The sequence below is a fragment of the Zalophus californianus genome, chromosome 6 (assembly GCF_009762305.2).
Source record: "Zalophus californianus isolate mZalCal1 chromosome 6, mZalCal1.pri.v2, whole genome shotgun sequence".
NCBI lineage: Eukaryota > Metazoa > Chordata > Mammalia > Carnivora > Otariidae > Zalophus > Zalophus californianus.
This window is the reverse complement of record NC_045600.1, coordinates 85,967,823-85,978,251: the sequence shown is the minus strand read 5'-3', so window position 1 is coordinate 85,978,251 and position 10,429 is coordinate 85,967,823.

Here is a 10,429-nt window from a genome sequence, read left to right as displayed (position 1 = left end):
TGATCTGAGGATCCCCTGGGACACTGAGAGAGATGTTTCCCCTTTCTTGGAGCACGTCTGAGAGAGGTGGCATTGCCTCTCCAGGGACAAAGGAGCCCGTGGGCACCATTTCTCTCCCCTACCCCTCAGCATAAACTAACCTCATTAAGCAGCACAGTACCAACAATGGCAGCGAAAATCACTTACACCAAGCCCTGCCCCCCTGCACTCTGCAGGTGCTGCTTTTCTCCAGCAAGTTTGCCTGAGAAGCAATACAGCAGCCCCCACCCCCAGAATACCAGCACAATGCTGCCCCCACCACCCACACACACACACATCTACTGACCATAGAGTTCTGCAAAGCTTCAGCTCTAGTGGAAATAGTATCAGGTCTCTTTTAATAAGCAGACCAGAGCCACACCTAGTTAAAACTCACCACATTCTGGACACAGTTGAAACACTCCTTACTGCTGGCAAGAAGAAACTCTGCAGGAGACTGACCTGAGGAAAAGAGCGGTGAAAACACAGCAGCAGAGTGCACACAGCCATACACCAGAGACACTTCCTGAAGTGCCAGGCCCTGGACAGTATATAACCTCTTCTTTATAAAGCCATTACTCTCAGAAGCAGGAAACATAATAGGCTTTCCTAACATACAGAAGAAGACAAAGACCTAGACAAAAAGCCAAGATGGAGGAATTCAGCCCAAAAGAAAGAACAAGAAAAGGTCACAGCCAGGGATCTCACCACAACAGATGTAAGTAATACGCTTGATCCAGAATTTAAAGCAACAATCATAAGGATACTAGCTGGGCTTGAGAAAAGCATAGGAGACACCAGGGAGTCCCTTACCACAGAGATAAAAGACCTAAAAACTAGTCAGGCCAAAATTAAAAATGCTATAACTAAGACGTGACACCAACTGGAAGTAATGACCACAAGAATGGAAGAAGCAGAGGAACAAATAAATGGTACAAAAAATAAAATTATAGAAAATAACGAAGTTGAAAAGAAGAAGGTAAGAAAAATATTGGATCATGAATGTAGACTTAGGGAACTCAGTGACTCCATAAGGCATAATAACATTCATGGAGTTACTCATAACTTCGTAGGAGTCCCAGAAGAAGAAGAGAGGGGGAAAAGGAACAGAAGGTTTATTTGAATAAATTATAGCTGAAAATTTCCCTAATCTGGGGAAGGAAACAGTCATCCAAATCCAGGAGGCACAGAGAACTCCCATCAAAATCAACAAAAACAGGCCAACACCAAGACATAGTTAGTTAAATATAGAAATAAAGAAAAAAATTCTAGGGAGCCTGGGTGGCTCAGTTGGTTAAGCGACTGCCTTCAGCTCAGGCTATGCTCCTGGAGTCCCAGGATCGAGTCCCACATCGGGATCCCTGCTCAGCAGGGAGTCTGCTTCTCCCTCTGACCCTCTTCCCTCTCGTGCTCTGTATCTCTCATTCTCTCTCTCAAATAAATAAATAAAATCTTTAAAAAAAAAAAGAAAAAAATTCTAAAAGCAGCAAGACAAAAGAAATCCCTAACTTACAAGGGAAGACAAATAAAGTTAGCAGCAGATCTCTCCATAGAAACTTGGCAGGCCAGAAGAGAGTGGTATGATATTCAACATGCTGAATAGGAGAAATATGCAACCAAGGATACTCTATCCAGCAAGGCTGTCATTCAGCATAGAAGGAAAGATAAAGAGTTTCCCAGGCAAACAAAAACTAAAGTAGTTTGTGACCACTAAACCAGCCCTGTAAGAAATATTAAAAGGGACTGAGTAGGAGAGAAAGACCAAAAATGACAAAGACTAGAAAGGAACAGAGAAAATTTCCAAAAACAATGACTTAGGTATTACAATGGCACTAAACTCATCTACCAATAAACACTCTGAATGTAAATAGATTAAATGCTTCAATCAAAAGACATAGGGTATCAGAAAGGATAAAAAAACAAGACCCATCTATATGCTGCCTACAAAAGACTCATTTTAGATCTAAAGAAACCTGCAGATTGAGTGTGAAGGGATGGAGAACCATTTATCTTGCTAATGGACATCAAGAGAAAGCCAGAGTAGCCATACTTACATCGGACAAACTAGATTTGATTTTATTTTTTTTTAAGATTTTATTTATTTATTTGAGAGAGAAAGAGAGAGTGTGTGCATAGTGGGGCAGAGGGAGAGGGAGAGAGAGAATCTCAAACAGACTCCCTGATGAGTGCAGAGCCCAAAGTGGGGCTCCATCTCACAACCTGAGCTGAAATCAAGAGTCGGACACTCCACCAACTGAGCCACCCAGGCAATCCCAGACAAACTAGATTTTAAACCAAAGAGTGTAACAAGAGTTGAAGAAGGACATTATATCATAATAAAGGGATCTATGGCACAAGAACATCTAATGATTATGAATATTTATGCCCGCAACTTGGGAGAACCCAAATATATAAAACAGTAACAAACATAGGGATGCCTGGGTGGCTCAGTTGGTTAAACATCTGCCTTTGGCTCAGTTCATGAGCCTAGGGTCCTGGATTCGAGTCCTGCATTTGGCTCCCTGCTCAGGGGGGGGCCTGCTTCTCCCTCTGCCTGCCGCTCCCCCTGCTTGTGCTCTCTCTCTCTCTGACAAATAAATAAATAAAATCTTTTAAAAAAGCAATAACAAACATAAAGGAACCCATTGACAATAATGCAATAATAGTAGGGGACTTTAACACCCGACTTACATCAATGGACAGATCATTTAAGCAGAAAGTCAACAAGGAAACAATGGCTTGAATGACACACTGGACCAGATGGACTTAACAGATATATTCAGAACATTTCATTCTAGGATAAAGAAGATGTGAGATACACATACATACATACATACATACATACATACACACACAGGAATATTATGCAGCCATCAAAAAGAACGAAATCTTGCCATTTGCAACGACGTGGATAGAACTAGAGGGTATTATGCTGAGTGAAATAAGTCAATCAGAGAAAGACAAGTATCACATGATCTCACTGATAAGAGGAATTCTTAACCTCAGGAAACAAAGTGAGGGTTGCTGGAGTGGTGGGGGGTGGGAGGGATGGGGTGGCTGGGTGATAGACACTGGGGAGGGTATGTGCTATGGTGAGTGCTGTGAATTGTGTAAGACTGATGAATCACAGACCTGTACCTCTGAAACAAATAATACATTATATGTTAAAAAAAAAAAAAGAAAATAGTAGGAAGGGAAAAATGAAGGGGAGGAATCAGAGGGGGAGACAAACCATGAGAGACTCTGAGAAACAAACTGAGGGTTCTAGAGGGGAGGGGGGTGGGGGGATGGGTTAGCCTGGTGATGGGTATTAAAGAGGGCACATTCTGCATGGAGCACTGGGTGTTATACGCAAACAATGAATCATGGAACGCTACATCAAAAACTAATGATGTAATGTATGGTGATTAACATAACATAATTTAAAAAAAAAGAGGGAGGGATATAGCAATACTGGCCTACCTCAAGAAGAAAGAATACCTCAAGTACACAACCTAACCTTACACCTAAAGGATCTAGAAAAAGAACAAATGAAGCCTAAAGCCAGCAGAAGAAGGGAAATAATAAAGATTAGATCAGAAATAAACTGTATAGAAACAAAAAACAAAACAGTAGAACAGATCAATGAAACCAGCAGCCAGTTCTTTGAAAGAACTAATAAAACTGATAAGCCCCTAGCCAGTCTTATCAAAAAGAAAAAAGAAAAAAGAAATAAAATTGATAAGCCCCTAGCCAGACTTACCAAAAAGAAAAGAAGAAATAAATAAATAAAATCACAAATGTGAGAGGAGAGATTACAACCAACACTACAGAAATACAAACAATTATAAGAGAATATTATGAAAAATTATATGCCAAAAAATTAGGCAATGTGGAAGAAATGAATAAATCCTTAGAAACATAAAAACTACAAAACTGAAACAGGGAGAGATAGAAAACCTGGACAGACTGATTGGTTAGCAAAGAAATTGAATCAGTAATAAAAAATCTCCCAACAAAAGTCCAGGGCCCGATGGCTTCCCAGAGGAATTCTACCAAACATTTAAAGAGGAGTTAATACCTATTCTTCTCAAACTGTTCTAAAAAATAGGAATGGAAGGAAAACTTCCAAAACCTCCTACGAGGCCAGTGTTATCTTGATTCAAAAACCAGACAAAGACCCCACTAAAAGAGAGAAGTACAGGCCAATAGCCCTGATGAATATGGATGCAGAAATTCTCAATAATATACTAGCAAATCAAATCCAACAGTACATTAAAAGAATCATTTACCACGATCAAGTGGGACTTATTCCTAGGCCACAAGTGTGGTTCACTATTCACAGATCAATCAACATGATACACCATGTTAATAAAAGAAAGATTAAGAACCATATGATTCTCTCAATAGATGCAGAAAAAGCATTTGACAAAGTATAGCGTCCATTCTTGAAAAAACCCTCAATAAAGTAAGGATAGAGGGAACATATCTCAACATTATAAAGGCCATATACAAAAGACCCCATAGCTAATATAATCCCTAATGGGGAAAAACTGAGACCTCTTCCTCTATAGTCAGGAACAAGACAGGGATGTCCATTCTCACTGTTATTTAACACATAGTACTGGAAGTCCTAGCCTCAGCAATAAGACAACAAAAAGAAATAAAAGGCATTTTAATTGGCAAGGAAGAAGTCAAAATTTCACTCTCCACAAATGACATGATACTCTGTATAGAAAACCTGAAAGACTCCACCAAAAAATTGCTAGAATTGATACATGAATTCAGTAAAGTAGCAAGATACAAAATCAACACACAGAAATCTGTGGCATTTCTGTACACCAATAATGAAGCAGCAGAAAGAAACTGAAGAATCGATCCCATTTACAATTGCACCAAAAACCATAAGATATCTAGGAATAAACCTGACCAGAGAGGTAAAAGATGTGTATTCTGTATAGAATGCTTATGAAAGAAATTGAAGATGACACAAAGAAATAGAAAAATATCCCGTGCTCATGGATTGGAAGAACAAATATTGTTAAAATGTCTATACAAGGGCGCCTGGGTGGCTCAGTCATTAAGCGTCTGCCTTCGGCTCAAGTCATGATCCCCGGGTCCTGGGATCGAGCCCCACATCGGGCTCCCTGCTCAGCGGGAAGTCTGCTTCTCCCTCTCTCACTCCCCCTGCTTGTGTTCCCTCTCTCGCTGTGTCTCTCTCTGTCAAACAAATAAATAAAATTAAAAAAATAAAATGTCTATACTACACATACTTGCAAGCCCTATCAAAATACCACCAGCAGTTTTCACAGAGCTAGAACAAACAATCCTAAAATTTGTATGGAACCACAAAAGACCCTGAATAGCCAAAGCAATCTTGAAAAAGAAAAGCAAAGTTGGAGGCATCACAATTCCAGACTTCAAGTTATATTACAAAGCTGTAGAGATCAAGGCAGTATGGTATTGGCACAAAAACAGACACATAGATCAATGGAACAGAATAGAAAACCCAGAAATGGACTCACAACTATATGGCCAACTAATCTTTGACAAAGCAGGAAAGAATATCCAATGGAGGGTGCCTGGGTGGCTCAGTTGGTTAAGTGACTGCCTTCGGCTCAGGTCGTCATGATCCTGGAGTCCCGGGATCGAGTCCCGCATCGGGCTCCCTGCTCAGCAGTGAGTCTGCTTCTCCCTCGGACCCTCCCCCCTCTCATGCTCTCTCTCTCTCTCTCTCTCTATCTATCTCATTCTCTCTCTCAAATAAATAAATAAAATCTTAAAAAAAAAGTTTAAAAAAAAGAATATCCAATGGAAAAAAGACAATAACTTTAACAAATGGTCTTGGGAAAACTGGATGGCATCATCAGAAGAATGAAATTGGACCATTTTCTTACACCACACACAAAAATAAATTCAAAATGTGTGAAAGACCTAAATATGACACCGGAAAACATAAAAATCCTGGAGGAGCACACAGGCAGCAACCCCTTTGGCATTGGCTGGAGCAACTTCCTACTAGATATGTCTTCAGAGGCAAAGGAAACAAAAGCAAAAATGAACTACTGGAGGTGCCTGGGTGGCTCAGTCAGTTAAGCGACTGCCTTCGGCTCAGGTCATGATCCCAGGGTCCCAGGATCGAGTCCCACATTGGGCTCCCTGCTCAGCGGGGAGCCTGCTTCTCCCTCTCCCTCTGCCTGCTGCTCCCCCTGCTTGTGCTCTCTCTCTCTGACAAATAAATAAAATCTTTAAAAAAAATGAACTATTGAGACTTCATCAACATAAAAAGCTTCTGCACAACAATGGAAACGATCAACAAAACTAAAAGGCAGCCTACAGAATGGGAAAATAATTTGCAAATGACATATCAGATAAAGGGTTAGAGAAAAATCTATAAAGAACCCATCAAATGCAACACCCCAAAAACAAATAATCCACTTAAGAAATGGGCAGAAGACATGAATGACATTTTTCTAAAGAAGATATACTGATAGCTAATAGGCACATGAAAAGATGCTCAACATCACTCATCATCAGGGAAATACAAATTGAAACTACAATGAGATACCACCTCACACCAGTCAGAATGGCTAAAATTAACAACACAGGAAACAAGAAGTGTTGGTGAGGTTGCGGAGAAAGGGGAACCCTCCTACACTGTTGGTGGGAATGCAAACTGGTGCAGCCACTCTGGAGAACAGTATGGAGTGTCCTTGAAAAGTTAAAAATAGAACTACCCTCTGATCCGGCAATTGCACTACTAGGTATTTACCCAGACTTTACAAAAATACTGATTCCTCCACCCTGGTGTTTATAGCAGTATTATCAACAATAGCCAAACTATGGAAAGAGCCCAAATGTCCATCAACTGATGAATGGATAAAGAAGATATGGTATATATACACAATGGAATATTACTCAGCCATCAAAAAGAAAGAAATCTTGCCATTTGCAACAACATGGATGAAGCTACAGTGTATTATTCTAAGTGAAATAAGTCAGTCAGAGAAAGACAAATACCGTGTGATTTAACTAATATGTGGAATTTAAGAAATGAGACAGATGAGGGGCGCCTGGGTGGCACCATTGGTTAAGCATCCGACTCTTGGTTTCAGCTCAGGTTGTGATCTCAGGGTCATGAGATTAAGCCCTGAGTAGGGCTCTGCGCTCAGCATGCAGTCTGCTTAAGTTTCTCTCTCCCTCTGCCTCTGCCCCTCCCTCCCCACCATGTGCTTTCTCATTCTCTCTCTCTCTCTCAAAAAAATAAATGAATCTTAAAAAAAAAAAAGAAATGAAACAGATGAACATGGGGGGAAAGAGGCACACCATAAAACAGACTCTTAACTATAGAGAACAAACTGAGGATTGCTGGAGGGAAGATGGGCAGGGCTATTAAGGAGGGCACTTGCTGTGATGAGCACTGGTTGTTGTATGTAAGTGATGATCACAGAATTCTACACCTGAAACTAATATTACACTATATGTTAACTAACTGGAATTTGTTTATTTTTATTTTTTTAAAGATTTTATTTATTTGACAGAGAGAGACACAGCGAGAGAGGGAACACAAGCAGGCGGAGTGGGAGAGGGAGAAGCAGGCTTCCGGCGGAGCAGGGAGCCGAATGCGGGGCTCGATCCCAGGACCCCTAGATCATGACCTGAGCTGAAGGCAGACGCTTAACCGACTGAGCCACCCAGGCGCCCCTAACTGGAATTTAAATAAAACTTAAAAAAGAAAAAAAATAGGGGCACCGCCCCTAACTAACTGGAATTTAAATAAAAACTTAAAAAAGAAAAAAAATAGGGGTACCGCCCCTAACTGGAATTTAAATAAAAACTTAAAAAAGAAAAAAAATAGGGGCACCGCCCCTAACTAACTGGAATTTAAATAAAAACTTAAAAAAGAAAAAAAATAGAGGCAGCGCCCCTAACTGGAATTTAAATAAAAACTTAAAAAAGAAAAAAAATAGGGGCACCTGGGTGGCTCAGTCGGTTAAGCGTCTGCCTTCGGCTCAGGTCACGATCCCAGGGTCCTGGGATCGAGCCCCACATCGGGCTCCCTGCTCCGCGGGAAGCCTGCTTCTCCCTCTCCCACTCCCCCTGCTTGTGTTCCCTCTCTCGCTGTGTCTCTCTCTGTCAAAAAAGAAGTAAAATATTGAGGAAAAAAAGAAAAAATAATGTCTGTACCATGCTTAGAACAGGCACTTAGCAAGTATTGAATAAATGCTGCTACCATTACTATTACTAACACTATAGCAGTGATTCTCAGTTTGTGGGGAGGGCACGAACAAAGCTATATGTTCACTAACCTTTGCCTAACATTGAATACATAATTTTACAAAATCTCATTACTTTTTTAGAAAGTCTGAGATGCTATCATGATGAACAAAATTAAAATTTATTTAAAATTACTAGTATTTTCATCATAAGCTTCATTATATATTTTCCTAATGGACACTAAAAGTATAATTACTGTCACATGGTTATCTGTACAGTTTCTGACATTAAAAAAGAAGTTCTTAGAGTCAAAAGATTGGTAATCTTGGGCCAAGGGCCCCATATTTTTGGTAGACTGTAACCTCGGCTTTATCTTATTTTTCCCTTCTAGCCCTTATGCCCTAGCTCTAAGGATATCCTATTCCCCAGGCTATATCATGTATCTGGCACTTTTTTGGCTATTTCCTATTGGACCGCTTCCCCAAATTCCTTCCTTCTTTTTCTGACGTTTATTCATGAACGTATTTATCATTAATAACAGTGACACAAAAATCTCAGATCCTCCTATAATTGCAATTATATTGTTAATGTAAATAGTTGATTGAGAAAATACTTGGTTGAAAAGTTTATTCTGAAGTGAGTAATGCTTTTAGATGAAATTTTTAAAAAACTCATCATGGCATTGGGTTATTGGAAACCTACTTTATTCAAGCCTTTATATCATAAGTGTAATTGACTCATTAATTAATCAAATATTCATTGAGTGTCTGCTATGTGCCAGATAGTGTACGTAGGAGGAGGTACAGGGCATGCAGAAGAGGCAGAGGGTTCTCCTGCAGCTTCCAATCTCTTCCTCCTTTACCAGTGCCCAACCAGGGAAATAGTCCACCCCCTTTAAAACACTCTTGACACCTCCCACTCCCTGCTGCTCCCAAGTAGAACTGATCACTATTTTAGTGTGCTTCCATGATATTTTCTAGATTTCTATCATAACAGTTTATTTTGCTGTGACATGTCAGCATCTTCCTAGACTTTTAATAGATGTCCGTTCTTCTGTAGAACTACGTTAACAGATAGTATGGCGTAGGCTGTGATTTTGTTTTGATCCCATACCATTAGGCTTTCCTCCCATTCTCCGATGACGGCTCACTTCTTTCTTGCCAGTTTCTTTGGATTTGCCTGAGACAGTTTCTGAGTGCTTTCTTAAGAATTCCACCCTTATGATTTTTTTTCTTATATTCTTGAATTATGGAATTTTAGAACAGAAAGGGAATTTAGAGATTGCCTAATCTAAAACTTTGATTTTATAGATGAAGATGAAAATCCAGAGAAGGAATGTGACTTGCTCAAAATTATTCTGTTCTACCAGTCAGTGGCAGACCTGAGATCAGAATGCAAGCTTTCTTCAAGATCCTGCATAAAGCCGTCCTCTCTGAGACCTTCTTCAAAGTTTCCGGTCAGCTCATATTTGCCCTTCTGAATGATAAATGTTGTCTACAAACTGCATCATTTTGGCAATGGTCATAGAGCATAATACTGCTTTACATCATTACTCAATTCCTTCACATTAGTATATCCTAACTGGCCAGTTAGTTGTAAACATCAGTAAGCACAGATTTTGTCACTTTGGTTTTCTCTTTTTAGCAGGTAGCATAGTAGCTAGTAGATATTAAGATACTGGGTATTGAGTGAATCCACATAGCAGGGATTTAAAAAATATTTTTCACCAATTAACCACCACTTCTCACATATCCTCTTGAAACATAATTCTTCTTGGGGCGCCTGGGTGGCACAGTCAATTAAGCGTCCATCTCTTGGTTTTGGCTCAGGTCATGATCTCAGGATTGTGCATGGAGCCACGCCAAGTCGGCTTAAGACTCTCTCTCTCTCTCTCCCTCTGCCCCTTCCCCCACTAAAACAAATATATAAATCTTTTTTAAAAAAATAAAATATAATTGTTCTTGTTCCTTAACATTTTGGTTGTAATTCCTTTTGTAATTTTTAAAAGCCAGACTTAGATTCTTGGCAATCAATGAAAAGATGGTTATGCCACTGCACAGTCTGCTGCAATGTATTTTTCTGAGACTTGGCAGAAAACCCAAGGTTTCTGCCCTATTTTTTGTTTTCTACACTGCAGTTCATCTAATCTTCTAGCTCTTGGTGGCTTTCTCTTCTAGACATTGTTCTGTAGAGTGACTCAATTAAATGTGGCCCC